The 27,965-nt window shown below is 44.1% G+C and overlaps 1 protein-coding gene across 3 annotated transcripts in view; it reads left to right on the top strand.

Moving 5' to 3' along the window:
* The window catches only part of LOC139226414 (uncharacterized), a 103,703-nt gene that overhangs the window by 24,634 nt on the left and 51,104 nt on the right, over nucleotides 1-27,965 (top strand). The window contains exon 1 of one of the 3 annotated variants that reach the window (XM_070857172.1): nucleotides 26,867-26,889. The exons of the other annotated variants lie outside the window; for them this stretch is intronic. The gene's annotated coding sequence lies outside the window, so the exon portion shown is untranslated. Of the gene's footprint in view, nucleotides 1-26,866; nucleotides 26,890-27,965 lie in introns of those variants that run through there. 3 annotated transcript variants of the gene reach the window in all.

Here is a 27,965-nt window from a genome sequence, read left to right as displayed (position 1 = left end):
TATAAGGAGCTGTGTACACTGGTTCGGGAGCATCTTAACCCGAGGGAGAGGGTGATGTTGGCGAGGTATCGGTTCTACACATGCCAGCGATCTGAATGTCAGGAAGTGGCGAGCTACGTCGCCGAGCTAAGGCGACTTGCAGGACAATGTGAGTTTGATGGCTACCTGGAGCAGATGCTCGGAGACTTTTTTGTATTGGGCATTGGCCACGAGACCATCCTACGAAAACTTTTGACTGTAGAGACACCGACCCTCAGTAAGGCCATTGCGATAGCACAGGCATTTATGTCCACCAGCGATAACACCAAACAAATCTCTCAGCACACAAATGCTAGCAATGTTCATAAATTAACTAGAACTGTGTTTTCGAGCAGAAATGTACAGGGTAGAAACCGAGAGTCTGCAACTGCCAGCAGGCCTCACGTGGCCCAAATGACTCAGAGTCCGCGACAAAGGATGAATGCAAGGCAATTCACACCTTGTTGGCGTTGTGGAGGCTTCCATTCAGCGTATTCATGTCGCTTCAATGGGTATGTTTGCAAGAGCTGTGGAACAATGGGGCACCTCCAACGAGCTTGCAGACGAGCTGCAAGCTCTGCAAAACCTGCTAACCACCACGTGGCAGAGGAAGGTTGGTCCATGGTGGATCAAAGCAATTTCGAGCCTCAGAGAGAGGAGGCAGATGCTGAAGTACACTGGTGCACACATTTTCGACGAAATGTCCACCGAAAATGCTAAATGTAAAATTGAATGGCTTACCCGTAGCCATGGAACTGGACACTGGCGCTAGCCAATCCATCATGAGTAAAAAGATGTTTGAGAGACTGTGGTGCAACAAGGCAAGACGTTCACCAAGCTCGACCTGACTTCGGCCTACATGACGCAGAAACTGGAGGCATCTTCGAAGGGCCTCACCTGCATCTTCTGTATGGGTAGAGCTGCGGAACACCAAAGGGCAGAAAACGCTAGTGGGAGTTGTATACAGACCACCAAACAGTAGGAGTGAGGTTGGAGATGGCATCAAACAGGAAATTAGGGATGCGTGCAATAAAGGTACAGCTGCATTAATCTACATATAGATTGGGCTAACCAAACTGGTAGCAATACGGTGGAAGAGGATTTCCTGGAGTGTGTAAGGGATGGTTTTCTAGATCAATACGTCATTGAATCAACTAGAGAGCTGGCCATCCTTGATTGGGTGTTGTGTAACAAGAGAGGATTAATTAGCAATCTTGTCGCTAATTTAGCAATTAGTCAGGAAATTGCGAGGCCCCTTGGGGAAGAGTGACCATAATATGGTAGACTTCTTCATTTAAGATGGAGAGCAACACGGTTAATTCAGAGACTAGGGTCCTGAACTTGAAAGGTAACTTGGATGGTATGAGAGGTGAATTGGCTAGGATAGACTGGCGAGTGATACTTAAAGGGTTGACGGTGGATAGGCAATGGCAGACATTTAAAGATCACATGGATGAAGTTCAACAATTGTACATCCCTGTCTGGTATAAAAATAAAATGGGGAAGGTGACTCAACCGTGGCTAACAAGGGAAATTAGGGATAGTGTTAAATCCAAGGAGACATAAATTGGCCAGAAAAAGCAGCAAACCTGAGGACTGGGAGAAATTTAGAATTCAGCAGAGGAGGACAAAGAGTTGAATTAGGGGGAAAATAGAGTATGAGAGTAAGCTTGCAGGGAACATAAAAACTGACTGCAAAAGCTTCTATAGATATGTGAAGAGAAAAAAATTAATGAAGACAAATGTAGGTCCCTTGCCGTCAGAATCAGGTGAATTTATAATGGGGAACAAAGAAATGGCAGACCAATTGAACAAATACTTTGGTTCTGTCTTTACTAAGAAAGACGCAAATAACCTTCCAGAAGTACTAGGGGACCGAGGGTCTAGCGAGAAGGAGGAACTGAGGGAAATCCTTATTAGTCAGGAAATTGTGTTGGGGAAATTGATGGGACTGAAGGCCGATAAATCCCCAGGGCCTGATAGTCTGCATCCCAGTACTTAAGGAAGTGGCCTTAGAAATAGTGGATGCATTGGTGGTCATTTTCCAACATTCTATAGACTCTGGATCAGTTCCTATGGATTGGAGAGTAGCTAATGTAACCCCACTTTTTAAAAAAGGAGGGAGAAAGAAAACGGAATTATAGACTGATTAGCCTGACATCAGTAGTAGGGAAAATGTTGGAATCAATTAAAGATGTAATCGCAGCGCATTTGGAAAGCAGTGACAGGGTTGGTCTAAGTCAGCATAGATTTATGAAAGGGAAATCATGCTTGACAAATCTTCTAGAATTTTTTGAGGATGTAACTAGTAGAGTGGACAAGGGAGACCCAGTGGATGTGGTGTATTTGGACTTTCAAAAGGCTTTTGACAAGGCCCCACACAAGAGATTAGTGTGCAAAATTAAAGCACATGGTATTGGGGGTAATGTATTGATGTGGATAGAGAACTGGTTGGCAGACAGGAAGCAAATAGTAGGAATAAACGGGTCCTTTTCAGAATGTCAGGCAGTGACTCGTGGGGTACTGCAAGGTTCAGTGCTGGGCCCCCAGCTATTTACAATATACATTAATGATTTTGACGTTGAATGTAATATCTCCAAGTTTGCAGATGACACTAAGCTGGGTGGCAGTGTGAGCTGTGAGGGGGGATGCTAAGAGGCTGCAGGGTGACTTGGACAGGTTAGGTGAGTGGACAAATGCATGGCAGATGCAGTATAATGTGGATAAATGTGAGGCTATCCACTTTGGTGGAAAAAACATGGAGGCAGAATATTATCTGAATGGTGACATAAGAAAGAGGGGAGGTGCAACGAGACCTGGGTGTCATGGTACATCAATCATTGAAAATTGGCATGCAAGTACAGCAGGTGGTGAAGAAGGCAAATGGTGTGTTCGCCTTCATAGCGAGAGGATTTGAGTATAGGAGCAGGGAGGTTTTACTGCAGTTGTACAGGGCCTTGGTGAGGCCACACCTTGAATATTGTGTACAGTTTTGGTCTCCTAATGTGAGGAAGGGCATTCTTGCTATTGAGTGAGTGCAGCGAAGGTTCACCAGACTGATTCCCGGGATGGCTGGACTGACATATGAAGAAAGACTGGATTGACTAGGCTTATATTCACTAGAATTTAGAAGAATGAGAGGGGATCTCATAGAAACATATAAAATTCTGACAGGATTGGACAGGTTAGATGCAGGAAGAATGTTCCCGATGTTTGGGAAGTCCAGAACCAGGGTTCACAGTCTAAGGGGTAAGCCATTTAGGACCGAGATGCAGAGAAACTTCTTCACTGAGAGAATTATGAACCTGTGGAATTCTCTACCACAAAGTAGTTGAGGCCAGTTTGTTAGATATATTCAAAAGGGAGTTAGATGTGGCTATTATGGCTAAAGGGATCAAAGGGTATGGCGAGAAAGCAGGAATGTGGTACTGAAGTTGCATGATCAGCCATGATCATATTGAATGGTGATGCAGGCTCGAAGGGCCGAATGGCCTACTCCTGCACCTATTCTCTATGTTTCTATGTAACACGCACAAGGGTCTGTTCATCTACAACAGATGCCCGTTTGTAATTCAGTCAGCTGCAGCGATCTTTCCGAGAAACACGGAGAGCCTTCTCGAGTTGGTACCAAGCACAGTGGTTTTTCAGGACGACATATTGGCCACGGGTCGGGACACCGTCGCGCACCTACAAAACCTGGAGGAGGTCCTCCAGTGACTGGATCGAGTAGTGCTGCGGCTGAGGAGGTCGAAATGCATTTTCATGGCAACAGAAGTGGAGTTTTTGGGGAGAAAGATGGTGGCGGACGGCATTCGGCCCACAGACGCCAAGACAGAGGCTATCAGGAATACGCCCAGGCCACAGAACGTCACGGAACTGCGGTCGTTCCTGGGACTCCTCAACTATTTTGGTAACTTCTCACCGGGGTTGAGCACCCTCTTAGAGCCCCTATATGTGTTATTGCGTAAAGGTGAGAACTGGATATGGGGAAAAAACCAAGTAATTGCTTTTGAGAAAGCCAGAAACATTTTATGCTCCAACAAGCTGCTTGTATTGTATAACCCGTGTAAAAGACTTGTGCTAGCATGTGATGCATCGTCGTATGGAGTCAGGTGTGTATTACAACAAGCTAACGTTCCGGGGAAGTTACAACTTGTTGCCTATGTCTCCAGGAGCTTGTCTAAGGCTGAGGGGGCCTACAGCATGATTGAGAAAGAGGCATTAGCGTGTGTGTTCGGGGTAAAGAAAATGCATTAGCACTTGTTTGGCCTCAAATCTGAGCTGGAAACCGATCGCACAAGCCTCTCCTATCCCTGTTCGCTGAAAACAAGGGGATAAATATTAATGCCTCAGCCCGCATACAAAGGTGGGCACTCGCGCTATCAGCGTATAACTATACCATCCGCCACAGGCCAGGCACCGAGAACTGTGCGGATGCTCTCAGTCGGCTACCATTGCCCACCACGGGGGTGGAAATGGCGCAGGCTGCAAACTTGTTGATGGTGGCGCAGCCCGCAGACTTGTTGATGGTCATGGAAGCGTTTGAAAATGATATATCACCTGTCACGGTCCGCCAGATTAGGACTTGGACCAGCCAAGATCCTCTGCTGTCCCTAGTAAAAAAAACTCTGTACTGCATGGGAGCTGGGCCAGCATCCCCGTTGAAATGCAATTGCTAATCAAGCCGTTCCAGCGGTGAAAGGACAAGCTGTCCATTCAGGCAGACTGTCTGTTGTGGGGTAACCGCGTAGTGCTACCCAAAAAGGGCAGGGAGACGTTCATCTCGGATCTCCACAGCACAGACCTGGGTATAGTAATGATGAAAGCGATAGCCAGATCCCACGTGTGGTGGCCCGGTATCGACTCTGACTTAGAGTCCTGCTTACGGCAATGCAGCGTGTGTGCTCAGTTGAGCAACGCGCCCAGAGAGGCACCACTAAGTTTGTGGTCCTGGCCCTCCAGACCATGGTCAAGGACCCATGTCGACTATGCGGGCCCGTTTCTCGGTAAAATGTTCCTGGTGGTGGTGGATGCTTTTTCAAAATGGATTGAATGTGAAATAATGTCGGGAAGCACCGTCACTGCCACCATTGAAAGCCTGAAGGCCATGTTTGCCACCCACAGCTTGCCTGACATACTGAAAATAAATATTGTTTTTCTTATCAACTATGTCGGTAAATAAATAATGCATTAACTTAAAAGCAACTCTGCATGTAATACCTACAACACTCCCTTAATGGCACTGTCTTTGTGCTGTGATTACTTACTATTCTGGAAGATATACTCTGCTACCTCGTTGAGTCTTCGTTTCTAGAAAGGATCACAAACTCAAATTCAAAGCCTCACAGAAAGGTATGGGCTTCTAATTAATAGGGGTTATTAATGATGTAAAATGAAACTGTAGAAAGAAGTTTCACCATTTTTTCTGAGTGTCAACATAGCTCAGTTGGTAGACTTGCCTTTGAGTCAGAAAATTGTAGTTGTTCCACTCTAAGGCAGCTGAACAACTATTGTTCAACCTCCTCCTATCACTTGTTACCTTTCCAGAAAACACTCCGCATTAAGGAATTCTAAAACTATCATAATTTATTAGTGCTATTAACATTAATGAAGTGCTGTAATTCCGACCAAGATCCATTACCTCAATGATTCTTTAGGGTCAGCTGTGACTCAATGGGAGTGCTGCACTGTCGGAGGTGCCATCTTTCGGATGAAACATAAATCGAGGCCATGTCTGCTCTCTCAAGTGGCCGTAAAAGATCCCATGACACTATTTCGAAGAAGAGCAGGGGAGTTATCCCCAGTTTCCTGATCAATATTTATCCCTCAATCAACATAACAAAAAAACAGATTATCTGGTCATTATCACATTTCTGTTTGTGGGAGCTTGTGTACAAATTGGCTGCCACGTTTCTTGCATTACAACAGTGACTACATTCCAAAAGTACTTCGGTGCCTGTAAAGTGCTTTGAGACGTGTGATGGCTATATAAATCCAAGTCATTTTTTTAAGATGTGTTTCTCTTGCCGATCAATCTAGTGATATGTCTAACTGCTCCCTGAGTGGGAGGAATGATTGTGGTGGCAGGCTTCTTTTGGGTATTGCTGCCCTCAAGGAATGGGGATGACATTATATATCTGGAGTAGTGCCAACAACTGGAGTCCTGTTCTTGAATTGTTGTAGCTAGCAGCACCCGCCCATTTTATAACACTTCATCAATCCTTTGGAAACCCTAACTGGAAGATAGCTGTACTGGCTACCAATTATGGGACGAACTATTTTTACTGCACTCTTTTTGACAGGTGCCTGTCAAGCCTCGCCCCCCCCCCCCCCCCCCACTGCCAATACTGCACTTTTTTGACTCACAGATGACAAGCTCTGCCCCCTGTCAAGCTCCGAACCCCACCCCGGCCGAATCATTCCATGCGCGTAGTGCAAGCAGCAGGACCTGAGGCTCCAACTGTCTTTTCCCTACCTCCCCCCACCTCCCCTGCCCCCAGCCGGCCTGGGCCCAATGGCGGCGGGAAGGAGAGAGACATTGGGAGAGAGAGATAGCGAGGCAGGGAGAGAGAGAAAGCGAGAGACATTGTAGAGGCAACTTTTTCTGATCTCTCTTTGTATCTCAGTATCTGGTTTATGATCCTCACTTTCTCTCTCAGACATAGAGAGAGCTTTACTAGAGAGATGGAGGTGGCCGATGGCAGCTGGAGGCGGCCGATGGCAGCAGGCCTGGGCCCAATGGCGAGAGAGGTGCTGGGGGGAGAGAGATGGCAGCGGGTACAAATCAGCGCATCCACCAATTATCCCTTAATCAACATCACTAGAAAGAGATTATCTGGTCACGTATCTGCTTGTGGGAGCTTGCTTTGTTCAAATTTGTTGTGCTACCTCTTCAAACTTCACTATATACACCTTCTGTGGTGTGTATAACTATGTTGAAGTCTGTCACAGGAAGTGAGAATAACGCAGAGTGCTGTGAAGTGCTGGTTTGCTTAGTGTCAGTCCATTTTTCCAGGCATGCAAAAAACACAAGAAAAACAATCACTGAATGCAGTTCTCTTCAATGCCCAGGATCGCCTCCTCAAATGGAGTCAAGAGCTTATAATTTCTGGGTCATCCTCTCGTTCTGCTCTGCTTCCTTTTATTATGTTATCTTGTTCTACATATAGATAAATGGAGATTAGACTATCTGGACCTGCACATTCAGTGATTTACAGCTGTCCATCCTGAAACCTTGATATTAAATAAACTAGGTTGGCTTACAAGGATTTCCTGTATGAAGTATTTTAACATTTTTGGGTGCTTCCCTCTTTGGGCACCTGTGGGGTTCTCTTGAATCCAGGCTGTAATTTTTTTCCTGTGGATGTAGAACAAGATGGAGGCTTTCAAGAGGACTTGGTTTGGAGCTTCCCATCAATCTGAGTGAAAAAAAGAATGGCAACAGTAAAAGGAGTAAAACTTTGATATGGATGTGTCTGATATAAACCAAAAGTCACAACAAAACATAGTAGGATGAAAACACTTTAAAATGGCTTTTGTGAAATAAACATGGAAAGAAGTGCTAACTATAAAAAAAATTCAAGAGAAATGTTCAACTTCCTGGCCTAGAGTTAAACTAGCACAATTTGCCTGAAATCGGCTAAACCAGTCGAAAGAATCCCACTGTCATTAGATTGTCAGGTTACCAATAAAGAAAATGAAAGCGCGCACTTAACATGCAGACATGTTATTTATGAGCAATAATGTTTGGCTCTAAGTTGGAGTTCCCATTATTATGAATGAGAATTCCCACCCCCGAATACACAAAACATTATTAAAAAATAGAAAAAATACACTGCATATTTAACAATAATTTAAATTACATTTATTTATGTATTATTAAAAATAATACTGCTGATTTTTAAGAAAGTTTTTTAAATTATGCTTTAAAATAAATTTAACATTGTGGGCAGGGTTTTTAAAAATAAAATGTGTTCTTTAAATTTTATTTTTTATGTTTTAAATGTGTTTTAAAACTCTTACGCCTGTAAAAGTAGGCTATGTGCCTGCTTTTATCAGGCGCAAGAGTTTTCAGGACATTTGCTGGGCAAGACATTGGTAAATAAGAACGTAAGGCCATATGGCCCCTTGAGCCTGCTCCGCCATTTAATACGATCATGGCTGATCCGATCATGGACCCAGGTCCACTTCCCTGCCCGCTCCCCATAACCCCTTATTCCCTTATCGTTTGAGAATGTCTATTTCTGTCTTAAATTTATTCAATATCCCAGCTTCCACAGCTCTCTGAGGCAGCGAATTCCACAGATTTACAGCCCTCTGAGAGAAGAAATTTCTCCTCATCTCAATTTTAAATGGGCGGCCCCTTATTCTAAGATTATGCCTTCTAGTTCTAGTTTCCCATATCAGTGGAAACATCCTCTCTGCATCCACCTTGTCAAGCCCCCTCATAATCTTATACGTTTCGATAAGATCACCTTTCATTCCTCTGAATTCCAATGAGTAGAGGCCCAACCTACTCAACCTTTCTTCATAAGTCAACCCCCTCATCTCCGGAATCAACCTAGTGAACCTTCTCTGAACTGCTTCCAAAGCAACTATATCCTTTCGTAAATATGGAAACCAAAACTGCACGCGGAATTCCAGGTGTGACCTCACCAATACCTTATATAACTGTAGCAAGACTTTGCTGCTTTTATACTCCATCCCCTTTGCAATAAAGGCAAGATTCCATTGATCACTTGCCAAAATTCCATCCTGATCACTTGCTGTGCCTGCATACTAACCTTTTATGTTTCATGCACAAGTACCCTCAGGTCCCACTGTACTGCAGCACTTTGCAATCTTTCTCCATTTAAATAATAACTTGCTCTTTGATTTTTTTCTGCCAAAGTGCATGACCTCACACTTTCCAACATTATACTCCATCTGCCAAATTTTTGCCCACTCACTTAGCCTGTCTATGTCCTTTTGCAGATTTTTTGTGTCCTCACACGTTGCTTTTCCTCCCATCTTTGTATCATCAGCAAACTTGGCTACGTTACACTCGGTCCCTTCATCCAAGTCGTTAATATAGATTGTAAATAGTTGGGGTCCCAGCACTGATCCCTGCGGCACCCCACTAATTACTGATTGCCAACGCGAGAATGAACCATTTATCCTGACTCTCTTCTCTCTTAGTTAGCCAATCCTCTATCCATGCTAATGTATTACCCCCAACCCCGTGAACTTTTATCTTGTGCAATAACCTTTTATGTGGCAGTTTGTCAAATGCCTTCTGGAAGTCCAAATGAGGTAATATAATTATCTATTTAAGCCCAGAAATTTCTGTTGGTGCATCATTGAGGGCTTAACTATGGGTTACATCCACTGGTTCCTCTTTATCTACCCTGTTCGTTACATCCTCAATGAATTCCAGCAAATTTGTCATCCATGCTGACTCTGCCTGACCGAATTTTGCTTTTCGCAATCTTGCAAATACCGCAATCTTGCCCATGCAAATCTCGCCCTTGCCCCAGCTTGACAGATCGGAAAAGCCTGTTTTCAGCACATGCGCATTGTGCGCTGAAAACCGGCCTTTGCGATGCCTTCTTGGGTCCGTACAAACTCAGTACAGACCCGGGAGGCTGGAATTTCTGCCCCCTTAACTCTGTTTCTCTCTTCACAGATGCTACCTGACCTGCTGAGTATTTTCAGCATTTTCCGTTCTTATTTCAGATTTCCAGCATCTGCTGTATTTTGCTTTTGAAATAGAGATGTGTGCTCTCTTTGTTATGCAATCCCTTGGCCTGCTCAACCCTGCACAGATGCCGAGATTTAAATGCCTCTTTAAGCCATATAGCTACTGCTCTGGCTGCAAATCATTTCCGATGCTCCATTGGTCAACCAGCTACGTGAGAGATTGCATGATTTAGTCCTGTAGCTATAAACAACAGCATCGGGGGTTAACAGATAGCAGAACCTTCTCTAAAAACACTTTCAGCAACCCATAGTTAAGCCCTCAATGATGCACCAACAGAAATTTCTGGGCTAAAATGGATAATTATATTGCCTCATTTGGGCAGCAAGAGAAAATGAAACAAAGAAAGCAGCAATAAGGAAATTGCATAAAACCTAACTTACCTTTGTAATACGGAAATTATTAAGGCTTATAAAGCAGAAGCTGTGACTTTGTACCTTCTTCATCAATGTCCAGACTTTGTACTGGAGACTGATTATATTCCCTATATCAAATCAACACCATATTTAAATAGATTCAATTAGAAGTTATCAGAATATTCAATACATGAAATAAATAAACAATTTTATTGCTGGCGAAGTAAAACCTAAGTCGATTATAGAATGTATTAAATTTATCTCATCATTTTTGTAAGTCCACTAAAACAATTTGAAAAGTAACCTATTACAGCAACATAACAAAATGGATAAATCGTCATTATTTAGTAACATAACTCTGACTAATCACCCAATTATTTTCAGGAAACAATTCAGCTTTCTGACAATATTAATACTTATTGCTGCATTTTATTTAAAATTAATAAGTATATAGGAAACAAAAATTCGCTCATAAGCTTGATCTATAGGGTATGTTGAAGAGATGCACAAATTTTTAATCAGCACTACATGCAATTTGTGTAAAGTTATGAAGCAATCATGGACCACAGATTGGATTTGCATCATCATTGTAATGGGAACAGTGATCATTTCCGGTACCTGCCATTTTTTTCCAACTTGATTATCTTCCTTTATGAATGTGAAACAAATTTAATTGGATGGAATTTAGGGGATGGGGTCAAGTATGATTACAACACTTAGTTACAGTGTGAGTGTGAAATACATTACTTTCTGGCGTAATTTAACTGCTAATACAGATCAATAAATTTACTTGGGTTCAAGTCCCAGTCCAGGAACTTGAGCACATAAATCTAGGTGGACACTTTGGTGCAATGCTGAGGGAGTGCTGCACTGTTGCTATCTTTCGGATGAGACATTAAACCGTCTGCCCTCTAAAAGATCCCATGGCACTATTTCAAAGAAGAGTAGGGGAGTTATCCCCAGTGTCCTGACCAATATTTATTCCTCAATCAATATAACAAAATAACAGATTATCTGGTCCTTATCACATTGGTGTTTGTGGAAGTTTGCCGTGCACAAGTTGGCTGCCGTGTTTCTCGCATTACAACAGTGACTACACTCCAAAAGTACTTTGAGACATCCGGTGGCCATGAAAGGTGCTATATAAATGCAAGTCTTTCCATTAAAATTTAACAATTAAATACTTGTTACATTGATAAGAGTTGAGATTCAATGTCCTTTATGATAGTTGTTCCTTATCAACTTTCTCAGTGTACATTAAACCTTATTACAGTTGCCTGGAGGAAGGTGGTGCAGGAGTCACAAATAAATGAGTGCTTTTATCACCATTTTGAATCTATTTTTCTCCATTAAAAAGGGGACATTCGCTCGGTTCCAAGAGTCAACAAAATCAGTGTACAGAACCAGACTGCCCATTAGCTCAACTGCACAAATTATTTCTAAATTAATCTTTTATTGATGAGGAATTCTCACTAAGATACAATGGGGCTGAAGTTCCACAATTTTCTGGTGCAAAGGTAGCGTGTTGTGGTGAGGGCAGAAGAATTTGGAACGTACAGCAGATATGCTAAAGTTACATACCTTCCAAAATACACACTTAATTCGGATGGAATTGGCTGCGAGAAGAAAAAGTGATCACCCCAAAGAGGTGCATGTGTGCAAATAGCAGAATCATGAAGGCAAAAGCTACTGCCCAGAAGTTCCACCATTTACAATGGGATTTCCACCTGACTTAAGTAGAAAAGAGTAAGTTACCTGCTTGACTTGTCAAACCAAGAAGTGGTTGACTGCACAGGTTTTAACAGAAGCAATTACAAAAATATGTTCTTAGGTGCTAAGAAAGCTGGCTTTCAGCAGTTTCAGGCAGGGATATCTTTATCTTCCTGCCCTTCTATCATGGAGTCCTTACCATAGAGCTCATTATGGGCATTCTCATAAATGTCTTTATGAGGGGAACATAACAGGAGAAGGAGGAAGAGGAACATAGGATGAGGCTATACACTACAGACTCTCTCAAACATCTCCCAGAAGAGATTTGCTTAAGGAAGAAATAGTTCAGTAGGGCGATAAACTCCATCTTCCAGTGCAAACTGCCCTACAAACATCCTCTCAAGCACTAAAAGCACGTAAACAGCGGACATAGTTTGGAACACAGGGCTTCACATCATAAAGTGGTTTTACTTATATATACGTTATTTGATCATGTTACTTTCCAGTGTGTCCTCAAAACATTAGAGAGATTGATCTGCAAATGGACCAAATAAGTCTGCAGCTGCCACTGGCCCTCCTACTTCACTGTCCACAATAGGTTCTACTAGATGGCTCTCAGGATCCTTATGTGGGTTCAGAATCTATTGTAGTGGGGACCACTACTCGTGACCTGAGATTGCCTGATGTTATGGGCCATCTCCTGTGAGAGAGAAGAAAAGAGAAGTCATGATTATAGCAATGAAGGCTGGGTCAAGTTGTTTTGTGGAACCATTTGCTACATTTATAATGGTACAGAAATCAAGAAAGGACAGGTGTAACTTAGGAGGCTTCCTCATGCATGGCACACATTTGAGGGAAGGTGTATTTGTAAGTAGCTGGTGAAGCAGGATGGGAGAAAGGATCATAGGTTCAGTGTACAGTTCTAGAGCATTGTGAGAGTAATGAATGCAAAGAAATGCCACATATATAACAAAGGGTCAGGTGGAAGCAGGTAGCTTACCTTAACCGTATGGTGAGGTTATTAAACTTCTTCCTGCACGTCCTGGGGATTAAGGAGGTGGTGCATACTGCCATGAGGATCTCCCTCCACAAAGTGCAGATGACATGGCTTTTCCACCGCCAACTCCAAACAGCCTGTCCATCCTGCTCCATATCTCCTTTAGGAGGACATCCAATTCACACTCACTGAGGTTTACCATTGGCTGTTTCAAACTGACTCGCGTAGTTCTGTGCCAGGTTGCCTGCTTCATCCATTGCTACCATTTTCCCTTTTAGCAGCAGCAGGACTCTACTTCTCCCAGCTCTATTTTCTGCACCCAGCACCTCTCCATTGTAAGCCATCAGGGCTCTTTCATGTCCAAACTCCTGCCCCTGCAGTGGTTTCCTGACACTTTGCCCCAGTGTATCTGAGATATTGCAGGCTGGATTGCATAGTCTGCAGTCTCTCTAAGCGTTACTAACCTGACTCCCAATTTAGAATGAGGTCAGGATCAGGACATAATGGCAGGTAGAAGTTACATCCACCTCACTCCACCACAATGGCATCATTAGAATTTTAGAGTCAATGTGCTTATTCAACTGTGAAAAATATTTGTGGTTCATCCTTGTGCATGGGTCAGCTGATGTAATGTTCCAGCATCACCAGATGAACAGCATAAACAAATATACGCATGAAATCCTTTGAATTAGAAGAGTAGACACAAACTCTAGCCATTTCCAGGGCTAATTATTGAGTACATTTTCACTTTTTCCATGCATAAACTAATGTTTACTAAATATTACTATATATTTTGAATTGTTAAATATGATAAATATACATCAAAATGAAATGATTGTATCAAATGTAAATTTTTAATGGAAGGATAAACTTAATTTTAGATGAATATGGTATCCAACGAGAGTCTAACTGTATTGTGCAATAACATTACTATCTGTTTAGTTCTGGACAGTTGGAAATTTCTATAAGGTGAACCAGACATTAAAGGCTGGTTTTTAAATTGAATTAAATTTAAATTAATTTAAAACAAAGTACTTTTTTTCCATTTAGTTTCTTATGACATGGTGGTGTTAGTTATAAAGATTATAATTAGCTGTTTCATCAATGACCTTCCCTCCATCATAAGGTCAGAAGTGGGGATATTCACTGATGACTGCACAGTGTTCAGTGCCATTCACAACTCCTCAGATAATGGAGCAGTCCATGCCCGCATGCAGCAAGACCTGGACGACATTCAGGCTTTGGCTGATTAGTGGCAAGTAACATTCACGCCACACAAGTGCCAGGCAATGACCATCTCCAACAAGCGAGAGTCTAACCACCGCCCCTTGACATTCAACGGCATTACCATCGCAGAATCCCTCACCATCAACATCCTGGGGGTCACCATTGACCAGAAACAACCTAACCAGCCACATAAATACTGTGGCAACAAAGCAGGTCAGAGACTGGGTATTCTGCGGCAGGAGTCTCACATCCTGACTCTCCAACCCCTTTCCATCATCTACAAGGCACAAGTCAGGAGTGTGATGGAATACTCTCCACTTGCCTGGATGAGCGCAAGTCCAGCAACTCTCAAGAAGCTCGACACCATCCAGCCCGCTTGATTGGCATCCCATCCAGCAGCTTAAACATTCACTCCATCATCGACATACCGTGGCTGCAGTGTGTACCATCTACAAGATGCACTGCAGCAACTCACCAAGGCTTCTTTGGCAGCACCTCCCAAACCTGCAATGTATACCACCTAGAAGGACAAGGGCAGTAGGCGCATGGGAACACCACCACCTCCATGTTCCCCTCCAAATCACACACCATCCTGACTTGGAAGTATATCGCCATTCCTTCATCGTCGCTGGATCAAAATCCTGGAACTCTCTCCCTAACAGCACTGTGAGGGAACCTTCTCCACACGGACTGCAGTGGTTCAAGAAGACGGCTCATTACCATCTTCTCGAGGGCAATTAGAGATGGGCAATAAATGCTGGTTGTGCCAATGACGCCCACATCCCAGGAACGAATTAAAAAAAATGTAACCTCAGAATTCAAGCCATGATCCTATTCATCTTACCACCACTCTCGTGCTAAAAGATGTCTAAGATTGCCATTTTGCTTACTCTTCGTGGGAAAAGCAGCACAGAAGAAGTGAATTGATGGCTGAATAATTTATAATGGTAACCTCACAGAGAAATCTGAAAACTGATCCAATTCTGCAGTAACAGGTCATCTGTGGGCTATTTTCACTAATAAGGTGATATTACAACGATAAGATGCATTTCATATTACCTTTTACATAGTGAAATACCCCAAAGTACTTTACAAAGATGAACCAGACACCTTAACAGTAGTTTGGGAGAAGTATTAGGGAATGCCACCAGATATGCAGTTGAAGAGATAGATTTTGAGAGGCTTTGGAAAATGGGGAGACATGTGGTAAGATGGAGGAGTTTAGCAAAGTAGTTCCAGAGTACTGGGGCATGATGCCACCAATAGTAGGCAGGGCTCTGAGGCACAGAAGGCCAAGGTTAGAAGAGCGCAGGGTGTATGGAACATAGAGCTGGAGCAAGGCCATTGAGGAATCTATAGATAAGTATAAGAATGAATGAATTAGGGATGGAGATCCACTGAATGTCATTGAGGGCAGGGGCAATACATGAGTTAGTGTAGCAGAGGTCTGGATGAGTTGGAATTTGTGTAGAGTGAGTCTTAAGAACAAGTTTGCAGATGATACTAAACTGGGTGGCGGTGTGAGCTGTGAGGGGGATGCTAAGAGGCTGCAGGGTGACTTGGACAGGTTAGGTGAGTGGGCAAATGCATGGCAGATGCAGTATAATGTGGATAAATGTGATTTTTTTTCCATTTTGGGGGCAAAAACACGAAGGCAGAATATTATCTGAATGGCGGCAGATTAGGAAAAGGGGAGGTGCAACGAGACCTGGGTGTCATGGTTCATCAGTCATTGAAGGTTGGCATGCAGGTACAATAGGCGGTGAAGAAGGCAAATGGTATGTTGGCCTTCATAGCTAGGGGATTTGAATATAGCAGCAGGGAGGTCTTACTGCAGTTGTACAGGGCCTTAGTGAAGCCTCACCTGGAATATTGTATTCGGTTTTGGTCTCCTAATCTGAGGAAGGACGTTCTTTCTATTGAGGAAGTGCAGCGAAGGTTCACCAGACTAATTCCAGCGATGGCTGGACTGTCATTTAAGGAGAGACTGGATCAACTGGGCCTTTATTCACTGAAGTTTAGAAGGATGAGAGGGGATCTCATAGAAACATATAAGATTCTGACGGGACAGGACAGGTTAGATGCGGGAAGAATGTTCCCGATGTTGGGGAAGTCCAGAACCAGGGGACATAGTCTTAGGATAAGGGGTAGGCCATTTAGGACTGAGATGAGGAGAAACTTCTTCACTCAGTGAGTTGTTGACCTGTGGAATTCCCTGCCGCAGAGAGTTGTTGATGCCAGTTCATTGGATATATTCAAGAGGGAGTTAGATATGGCCCTTACGGCTAAGGGGATCAAGGGGTATGGAGAGAAAGCAGGAAAGGGGTACTGAGGGAATGATCAGCCATGATCTTATTGAATGGCGGTGCAGGCTCGAAGGTCCGAATGGCCTACTCCTGCACCTATTTTCTATGTTTCTATGGGGCCAAGTTTCGGCCTGAGTTGCTCCTGTTTTTTTGGAGCAACTGGTTTAGAACGGAGTATCTTAGAAATTTGAATTCTCGGCATTTAGTTTGCTCCAGTTCTAGTCAGTTAGAACAGTTTCACTTTGGAACAGAATTTTTTTTCAAAAGGGGGCGTGTTCGGCCACTTACGCCTGTTTTCAAAGTTTAGGCAGTGAAAACTTACTCCAAACTAACTTGAAGTAAGTGAAGATTTTTGTACGTTCGAAAAAACCTTGTCTGCACTTTAGAAAATCAGGCATAGGTTACAAATTAGGCATAGGGAACGAGGGAAGGGAAGTAATTAAATTCTACAATCAATTCGTAGTTATACTTATACAAATATTATGCAAATAAATCCAACCTGAATAAAAAATTATAAGCAAAGAAAAGATTAAATAATCCATGTTCCTACCAGTGTGAAACAGGAGCAGCCTTCGAGCTGCTGTGCTTCAGGCAGGCCTTTCATGTTGGAGACAGACAGGGGTGTGGCGTCAGTGTCTCGACGGCAGCCCCAACAGCGGCAGCAAGCAGCCTTCGAGCTGAGCTGCAGTGTTTCAGGCAGGCTTTCATTCCGTTAATGGCTGGCCGGCAGCCGAAGAATCAACACCGGACGCACGCAGCTTTCCAAGGGGGTTGAGGCCATTCGGCCATGGGATAGGAGCAGTGTCAGTGGCTGGCCGGCAGCCGAAGAATCAACACCCATGCACGCAGCTTTTCAAGGGGGCTGAGGCCATTCGGCCACACTTAAGGGGCGGCGTCAGTGGCTCGACGGCAGCCGAAGATACAGCAGCAGCCTTCGAGCTGTGAGGGGACTGAGGCCATTTGGCCACGGGATAGGGGCATCGTCAGTGACAGGACAATTCACTGCATAGGAGAGAATTGATTAGTGCTCACCGCACCAGGAACGTCGTAGCCTGTAGGTTGATGGGCAGGAGACCTTACCCATGTTGACAATATCGAGCCAGGCGCTCGTACCTGGACATGAGCGAGGCTGATTTTGTGAAAAGGCTGCGTTTTCGCAAAGAAGTTGTCACTGAGATCTATGATATGGTGAGAGCAGATTTGCAGCCCAGAAGCAGAACGCCAACTGCCCTGTCTGTTACAGTGAAGGTAACAGCTGCACTTTCTTTCTATGCCTCGGGATCGTTTCAGGCTACAACTGGAGATGTGTGTGCCATCTCTCAACGTGCAATACATGCCTGCATTTATCAGGTCATGGCTACACTGTATGTGCAAAGGAATGACTTAATCAATTTCCCAATGACCACCCAAGCGATCCATGAGAGGGCTGTGGGCTTCTTCAGGATTGCCGGCTTCCCAAAGGTACAGGGCTGCATTGATTGTACCCACATAGCCTTGCGAGCACTGTGGAGGATTCTGAGCAGTACCGAAATAGGAAAGGTTTCCACTCTATCAATGTGCAGCTCGTGTGTGACGACAAGCAGCGCATCATGTCAGTCGATGCGAGATACCCGGCAGCACCCACGATGCTTTCATCCTACGTGACAGTGTTATATCTGACATGTTTCAGCAGCAGCCAGAAGGGCAGAGCTGGCTACTGGGAGACAAAGGGTACGGCCTGACCACCTGGCTCATGACGCCCCTATGCCTGACACGAACAGAAGCTGACCGTCAATCCAAATGGCGCGCATTGCGACGCGCAGCATCATTGAGAGGACCATTGGCATATTGAAACAGCGATTCCGATGCCTGGACCATTCCGGAGGACAGTTGCTATACTCTCCTCAGATTGTCGGTCACTTCACTGTTGTGTGCTGCATGCTTCATAACTTAGCCATCATGAGGCAGCAGGAGCTGGTAATGGAACCAGAAGACCTACGTGAGGGTCCAGTGCATGATGATAGTATTACGGAAGAGCAGGATGTGGATGATAACGACGATCAGGAAAGCATGCAAGTGCCTGATGCCGGAGCAGGAGGTCGGAGGAGGGCCGTCCATCGTGCCCCTTTAACGATTGCTCGAGCCTTGCGCCAGCAGCTCATCCGTGAACGCTTCAACTACTGATGCCTGAGGGCTCTGCGACCACTGTTGCGCATGGACATGTTTATTCTTTGCAGTTGTTCCTACGTTGTGTTGTGTTAATGGAACATGAAACAGTTTTAATGAAAAAACATTTTATTGAAAAGTTAACGTCACTGTAATAAAATATACCTTTTAATATGACTCTTGAAGATCACTTAAAAACTTTAAGATCACTTATAAACTTGTAAAGTTACAAAAGTTACCAAACAATTTCTATGTGAAGAATTTTACACTCTAAGATCACTTAAACTTCAAGATCACTTTTTAAATGCAAAATTAAATAAGATACAAAAAAATGTGAGAGCATTTACACTATAAGATCACTTAAAAACCATAAGATCATTTATAAGTTGTAAAGTTACAAAACTTACAAAACAATTTCAATTTGAAAAACGTTACTACAGCTACATCAAGAACAAGAACAAAAGCAGCAAAGAAAGGCCGCAACCATGTCTCATCCATATCTCAGTGAATGTTCACTTCCTCATGGGAGTGTCATTTGATTGGCCGGGCTGTGTACCCTTATTGCAGCAGCTACCTCAACCAGGCCCTCCCTGACGGCCTGTGCCGACACTTGCATGCCCTCCCTGATGGCCTGTGCCGTCATTTGCATGCCCTCCCTGACGGCCTGTGCCGTCGATTGCACTCCCTCGGACATTCCCTCCCTAAGCTCCCGTGTCATTACTGCTATTTCTCCCGTCAGGACCGTCAACTCTTCACCCACTGCACTGACGCCACGATGAGTGATCAGGTAAGCTCATTGGTCTCCATGCCCAATGTCACAACCTGATCCGCATCTGTTGCACGCTGCATCTCAGGAGAGCGTGTCTCCAATCTCCTTCTCCTCTGCCTGGTGGCACCACTACACTGGGACGCTCGGTGTTGCAAGCGGCACCGCTACACAGGGAGGCGCGGGCTGGGACTGTGGGACGCTCTGTGTTCCAGATGGCAGAACTGGAGGGAGAGGCTCAGGCTGGAATGGTGGGATGCTCTGTGTTGCAGACGGCAGAACTAGACGAAGAGGCTCGGGCTGGAACGGTAGGACGCTCTGTGTTGCAGACGGCAGTACTAGAGAGAGAGGCTCGGGCTGGGATGGTGGGGCGCTCGGTGTTCCAGACGACAGCACTCGAGTGCGAGCCATGGGCTGGGTTGTTGGACGAATGGGTGTAAACTGCTCCATGATATCAGCAGCAGCACTGGGACCCGCAACATCGGAAGCAAAACCATGGAAGGTGGAACCAAGACCTATGCTAGGGGTTGAAACTCTGATGCCCCTTGATGGGTGCTCATAAACATTAATTTGGAAGCTTTCCCCTGCAGACATTTCAGTCATCGCTGCCATCATCCAGTCTGGTTCATCCGCAGCTGGTTGTACTGGTTCTTGTTCTGTACCCTCAGGATCGGCAGCAGCAGCAGCATCGTCATCATCATCATCATCATCATCATCATCATGTTCTGCAAAATACATCAGAACAGTCAAATGTTTAACAGCAAGGGAGGGGGCCGGGTGGGTGGCATGAGTATTCTTACACATAGCAGGCTAGGCAGCAGGTTGATTTAAAGGGCCACGATGCATTTTCAGGACTTACCCTCTTCCTCGCGTGCGGGCCCAGCTTGTGCTGTACTGATTGCTTTTCTCCATGTTGGACTCATCATAGCAGCTACCCTCTGTTCCAAGAGTGTCAGTGGATGCAGATTGGGCATGCCTTCTCCTGTCCGAGTTGCCTCCCTTTTGTTGTGGGCCAATTTCTTCTGCAAAGAGTAAAATATAAATTTTTACAGAGTGTGTCAGTCTGCAAGGTGGGACATACAGATAGCCAGGTTACAATTACGATTAAATTAAAAATGGGAAATATTACTTACACTAACTACTTGACCAAGGTCGTGCCATTTCTTTTTACACTGGCTTCCAGATCTCATGGTATGCACCACTGCGCAGTAATATTCTGCAACTTGGTTTCACCGTTTCTTCGTTTCTTCATTTCTTTTGGTGGCACTTTTATGCGACCTCTGTTGCTGGTCTCTACCTCCTGCCATCTCTGCTCAATTACGTTGACAAATATCTTACTTCCTCATGCAAGAAATTCTTTGTTCTTGGTGGATGTTGATCCATTGCAAAGTTGAATTGGCACTCTTATTTCTCAAAACACACAGTCCTTAGTTTGCATGCACCAATGCAGCACCGGTTCTGCAAGTTTAGCAGTGAAAAGCTGAACTCACTGATTTCAGCAGGTGATTTATTCAACAGTGCTGCTAAAAGCACTCCCTCACACACAAAAATATCACAAAAATTAAATTACAAGCCTTTCCAGGGGTCCAAGAGACAAATCTTCACTTTTTCTCCAGTCCCTTTAAAAATGGCCGAGTGCCAATGTTTGTTTCACACTGCGCGTGCGCGCACGCTCCAACGCGCACGCGCAAGGTTGCCGGCACGACGTCGGCTCATTTGAATTAGACCCACCCCCCACTGCTTAGAGAATCGGCGCGAGTGTCTGGCTCCGCCCCCCGCTGTGATGTGCGCGCCGCGCCAAGCTGAGTTCGAGCTCCGAGGAGCCGGAGAATTAAACAGTTTTTTTCCTGTGCACTTTTAGGCGCGAAGAACAGACGTGCAGCTTGGAACTTGGGGCCAGAGTTTCTATAAGAAATAGGAGCAGGAGTAGGCCTGCTCTGCCATTTAATACGATCATGGCTGATCCGATCATGGACTCAGGTCCACTTCCCTGCCCGCTCCCCATAACCCCTTATTCCCTTATCATTTAAGAAACTATCTATTTCTGTCTTAAATTTATTTAATGTCCCAGCTTCCACAGCTCTCTGAAGCAGCGAATTGCACAGATTTACAACCCTCTGAGAGAAGAAATTTCTCCTCATCTCAGTTTTAAATGGGCGGCCCCTTATTCTAAGATTATGCCCTCTAGTTCTAGTCTCCCCTATCAGTGGAAACATCCTATCTGCATCCACCTTGTCATGTCCCCTCATAATTTTATACGTTTCGATAAGATCACCTCTCATTCTTCTGAATTCCAATGCGTAGAGGCCCAACCTACTCAACCTTTCCTCATAAGTCAACCCCCTCATCTCCGGAATCAACCTAGTGAACCTTCTCTGAACAGTCTCCAAAGCAAGTATATCCTTTCGTAAATATGGAAACCAAAACTGCATGCAGTATTCCAGGTGTGGCCTTACCAATACCCTGTATAACTGTAGCAAGACTTCCCTGCTTTTATACTCCATCCCCTTTGCAATAAAGGCCAAGATTCCATTGGCCTTCCTGATCACTTGCTGTACCTGCATACTAACCTTTTGTGTTTCATGCACAAGTACCCCCAGGTCCCGCTGTACTGCAACACTTTGCAATCTTTCTCCATTTAAATAATGACTTGCTCTTTGATTTTTTTTCTGCCCAAGTGCATGACCTCACACTTTTCAACATTATACTCCATCTGCCAAATTTTTGCCCACTCACTTAGCCTGTCTATTTCCTTTTGCAGATTTTCTGTGTCCTCCTCACACGTTGCTTTTCCTCCCATCTTTGTATCGTTAGCAAATTTGGCTACGTTACACGCTGTCCCCTTTTCCAAGTCGTTAATATAGATTGTAAATAGTTGGGGTCCCAGCACTGATCCCTGCGGCACCCCACTAGTTACTGATTGCCAACCCGAGAATGAACTATTTATCCCGACTCTCTGTTTTCTGTCAGTTAGCCAATCCTTTATCCATGCTAATATATTACCCCCAATCCGTGAACTTTTATCTTGTGCAGTAACCTTTTATATGGCACCTTGTCAAATGCCTTCCGGAAGTCCAAATACACCACATCCACTGGTTCCCCTTTATCCACCCTGTTCATTACATCCTCAAAGAATTCCAGCAAATTTGTCAAACAGGACTTCCCCTTCATAAATCCATGCTGACTCTGCCTGACTGAATTTTGCTTTTCCAAATGTCCTACTACTGCTTCTTTAATAATGGACTCCAACATTTTCCCAACCACAGATGTTAGTCTAACTGGTCTATAGTTTCCTGCTTGGGAAGTTTGCAAGGAAAGCATTAGAGAAGTCAAGCCTGGAACTGCTAGAACCATGGATAAGGTTTTAAGTGGTGATGGGCATGAGGTCGGGGTCAAAGGTGGGCAATCTTTGGGGTATGGAATTAAGTAGTCTTGGTGATTAGGCTAGATGTGAGGTTTCAAGCTCAGCTCCAAATCAAACAAGACATTGAGATTGTGTACTGCTAGGTTCACCCTCAGCAAACAGCTGGAAAGGAGAGTGAAATTGTGGGACAAAAGTTAACATTTTCTAGTAATTGCTGAAGGGCACTGCTTCTGTCTTGCTGATGTTGGAGAAAGTTCCGTCTCATCCACGGCCTGGTGTTGGACAGGCAACCAGACAGCACAGTAAAAGTTGTAGAGTTGAGGGTGGTGGTAGGGGGGTAAAAATGGATATTATCAGCATATACATGGAAGCTGGCTCCCATGCAGTGGATGGTGTTGCCCAAAGATGATATGAGGAACAGATGGAGACTGAGGACAGAACCTTGGGTCACGATGGAATTGACTATATGAACTTGGGAGGAAATGCCATGGAGGAGATGTGCCGATTATATTCAGATAGTTAGGAATGGTGCCACAATAGGGCAATGCCATAGAGCTAGGCTGTGGGTAATGGAGGAGGATGATGTGGTTGATCGTGTCAGATGCTGTAGAGAAGTTGAGAAAGATGAGTAGAGATAAAAACACTATGATTGCAGTTGTACAGGGTGTCATTGATAACTTTGACCAGGCAGTCTCACTGCTGTGTGTTGGGCAGAATCCAGACTGAAGGGAGAGGTGGACATGAATTGACTGGGAATGACATGTTCAGGAACATTATCGAGGAAGATGAAGTTGGAGAAGGCATGTTAGATGGTTGGTGGAGCAGTCCAGGGTGTGCTTTGTAAGGCAGAATGGGAATAGATTTGAATGGCAGAGGGACAATGTCAGAGAAGAGGGAGTAAGTAGCCTAGGTGAGGTCGTTGTGTAATCGGTATAACCACAAGTAATAAAACTCAATTTTTACCTTGGCTGGGATTCTTTGCACAGGTTTATTCCAGATAATATGGGATCTTTACATGCATCAATTCTTGTCGTCACATTTTAATTTGGCACCATGAAGTGGATTACTTTAAAACATCAAACCACAGGGAGACGTACTCCATCTAGTGGCTTTGCTAACTGGCAAAACTCAATCCCAATCAATGGTAAGCAAATGAAAGTCAGACAGTGGGGTGCAGATTAGTCTGGGCCTGTTTTTGCGCCCAGACACATACAGCACCTACCCAAACAGAGGCTCGAGGTCGTCCTGAAATTGGGCGCTTGTTGTGCCTCCGCAGGCAGCTTACACATAAGAAAATTGAATTTCATCGGCCCTCAGATAAGTTTTGGGAGAATGGTTGATTGGGCAACACAATGGGGCGGGGGATGAGGGGCTATTGCTATGAATATGGAGTCTGAAGGAGTATTCCTGCATTTCCTGGCTATACAAAAGGTGAATTTTAAGAAATAAATTAAAATACTTACTTTTGTTTGGTGACTGTGGGGGCCTCTGAAGAATCTTGAGTGGGGCAGGCCCAATGATCATTCAGAATGCATTTCTCATAGGGCCCTTCAACAGGCATAGTTAAATTTGGGCAGACCATCCCACTGCTAAATTGGTACACGGTGCACCCATTTTGCAAAGCATACCAATTTCTACCCCAGTGTATCATTGAATCCAATTACCAACTGCTTAAAGAAAGAAAAACTTGCATTTATATCGCACTTTTCAACAACCACCAGACACTCAAAGCACTTTACAATCAATGGAGTACTTTTGGAGTGTGGGAAACATGGCAGCCAATTTGCACACAGAAAGCTCCCACAAACAGCAATGTGATAATCTGTTTTTGTTTTGTTGATTGAGGGATAAATATTGGCCAGGATACCAGGGATAACACCCCTGCTCTTCTTTGAAATTGTGCCATGGGATCTTTTACATCCACCTGAAAGAGCAGACCAGGCCTTGCTTTAACATCTCATCCGAAAGCATTCCCTCAGCACTGCAGTGGAGTGTCAGCCTAGATTTTTGTGCTCAAGTCCTTGGAGTGGGATTTGAACCCACAACTTTCTGACTTCAAGGTAAGTGTGCTACCAACTGAGCCACAGCTGACACTTGGGAAGCTAGCAATCACTCTAACACTTACATGCATCATCAATCCCAGTTTTTATAACATCAATCACCGATCCTAGTATTTGTAATTTGATCAATCAATGAATTACAATATTTCTAAGCATAATAGAGTTCAATTGTGAATATTTTTTGCAGAAGGAAGCTACTCTTGAGCTCCATGATGATAGAAACATAGAAAATAGGTGCAGGAGTAGGCCATTTGGCCCTTCGAGCCTGCACCACCATTCAATAAGATCATGGCTGATCATTCCCTCAGTACCCCTTTCCTGCTTTCTCTCCATACCCCTTGATCCCCTTAGCCGCAAGGGCCATATCTAACTCCCTCTTGAATATATCCAATGAACTGGCATCAACAATTCTCTGCGGCAGGGAATTCCACAGATAACAACTCCCTGAGTGAAGAAGTTTCTCCTCATCTCAGTCCTAAATGGCCTAACCCTTATCCTAAGTCTATGTCCCCTGGTTCTGGACTTCCCCAACATCGGGAACATTCTTCCTGCATCTAACCTGTCCAGTTCCATCAGAATCTTATATGTTTCTATGAGATCCCCTCTCATCCTTCTAAACTCCAATGTATAAAGGCCTAGTTGATCCGGTCTCTCCTCATATGTCAGTCCTGCCATCCCAGGAATTAGTCTGGTGAACCTTTGCTGCACTCCCTCAATAGCAAGAACATCCTTCCTCATATTAGGAGACCAAAACTGAACACAATATTCCAAGTGAGGCCTCATCAAGGCCCTGTACAACTGCAGTAAGACCTCCCTGTTCCTATGCTCAAATCCCTATGAAGGGATTTAAGCTATGAAGGCCAACATACCATTTGCCTTCTTCACCGCCTGCTGTACCTGTATGCCAACTTTCAATGACTGATGAACCATGACACCCAGGTCTTGTTGCACCTCCCCTTTTCCTAATCTGCCGTCATTCAGATAATATTCTGTCTTCGCGTTTTTGCCCCCAAAGTGGATAACCTCACATTTATCCACATTATACTGCATCTGCCATGCATTTGCCCACTCACCTAACCTGTACAAGTCACCCTGCAGCCTCCTAGCGCCCCCCTCACAGCTCACACCACCACTCAGTTTAGTGTCATCTGCAAACTTGGAGATATTACACTCAATTCCTTCATCCAAATCATTGATGTATTTTGTAAAGAGCTGGGGTCTCAGCACTGAGCCCTGCGGCACTCCACTAGTCACTGTCTACCATTCTGAAAAGGACCCGTTTATCCTGACTCTCTGCTTCCTGTCTGCCAACCAGTTCTCTATCCACGTCAGTATATTACCCCCAATACCATGTGGTTTGATTTTGCACACCAATCTCTTGTGTGGGACCTTGTCAAAAGCCTTTTGAAGTCCAAATACACCACATCCACTGGTTTTCCCTTGTCCACTCTACTAGTTACATGCTCAAAAAATTCCAGAAGATTTGTCAAGTATGATTTCCCTTTCATAAATCCATGCTGACTTGGACCGATCCTGTCACTGCTTTCCAAATGCGCTGCTATTTCATCCTTAATAATTGATTCCAACATTTTCCCCACTACTGATGTCAGGCACAATGATCCACTCCACTGATATGTTATTTGCTGTAATTTGACTTGAGTTAATGAAAAGTCTAAGAGCTTTGATTTTGATTATTTTTTTCTTTCTTTGCCTCTTCATAACATTTCGACTAAAATCAAGGGATTGAAACACAAATCTCCATCCCTTCTTTCATGGCACCAAATACTAATACTAAATTGGATTGCTGGCACGATAAAGTCATTCAAGCTATGACACCAGCTCCATTTCTTGGGTCAACTCCTTTCAGATGCGATGTTAACTGAGGTCCTGTTCAGGTGGACAATACAATCCTATGGCAGTATTTGAAAAGGAGCAGGGAATTATTCCAGTGTCAAAGCCAACATCCCTCCCTAAAACACTACCACCAGATTAACTTGTCATTCATCTCAATGTTATTTGTGGAATGTTGATGTTGAAGAATGGCTACTGTGTTGGCATATATAGCAGCGCGTGTACTCCAACAGAAAATAATGTATTGTGTGAAGCATTTTGAGATGGCATGGCAAGGCACTATATAAATGCTAATATTCTTTTTAATCATTAATGGAGAAACAGGAAGAATTATCGGAAGACAAGGAAAGAAGGTGACTCACTACTTATTTCATAACATAGTTAGTAGCCTTTTAATAATGATGATGACTGGTTGATAGTTATTTGTTGTCTATGAACCTTTTCATGGCTAATTACTCCAATAAATGATGCCCAAAGCTTCCTGTATCGTGCGAGTAGGAATGCTCCATTTTGGTCACTTGGGGACTGACATTCTGTTGCTGGTGCACCAATTGTGCAAGTGCATTTGCACCAGCACATTTTGCATTTCTGAGGTCCATTCATTTGAATGTATGTGGTGCATGCCAGCTTGACTTCCACTCCCCACCCGCCCACTCCAGGCCACGTTGAAAGTGGCACTGGGCGGTTCGAGCAGAGGAATGTTGGCGGCAGTGGGCAGCAGTCGGCGGCAGTGGTCGGTAAGTTCATCAATTTTGGCCCCCATTTGTTTCTGCTTCTTGAACAGAAGTATGGCCATCTTAGATTAATTTGCCTCAAACCAGTTCAAATCCCAACATGACAGTTTAAGAATTTGAATTCAGTTTTAAAAAATCTGGAAATCAAACAAACTGGTATCAGTAAAAGTGGCCATAAAACTGTTGTAAAAGCTGCCTTATCAGGGCAACTAGGGATGGGCAATAATTGCCAGTGTTGCCAGTGATACCCACAGTGTGAGAATATATAGTTTTAAATCCTAATGTCTTTTCTTGACAAAGCCTGCGGTGTCAGTTGCAGCCTGGTACGCAATGTTGTACAAAATCTTCCACTCAGCCTCAACATCAATGTTGTCATTTTCAGGGGTCTGGTTGTTAGTTACTGCTGTGTTGATGTTGCACATTCCAGTTGGATCTTTGAGATGTTTATCAAGTTACTTAGTTGATTTAGATGTTGATTTTGATCAGTGAAGTTGAATGATGAGCAAACATTTAGATTTAATTATGCAATGATCAGTCTATCCATCAGTGCTGTGCATGGTCCAATGATTTTGATGTACAGTATACTTCAGTGCCAAAAATGGCATAGTAAACAATATGCCAATGCTTAGACTGTAGATGTATCCTCCACCAGTGTCACCCATTGTTGTGGTGCTTCTGCAGGACAGGAGGGTGGA

The sequence above is a fragment of the Pristiophorus japonicus genome, chromosome 16 (genome assembly GCF_044704955.1).
Source record: "Pristiophorus japonicus isolate sPriJap1 chromosome 16, sPriJap1.hap1, whole genome shotgun sequence".
NCBI classification, from domain to species: Eukaryota; Metazoa; Chordata; class Chondrichthyes; family Pristiophoridae; genus Pristiophorus; species Pristiophorus japonicus.
Note: the sequence above shows the minus strand (reverse complement) of the source record. Positions and strands in the feature narration are given on the sequence as shown.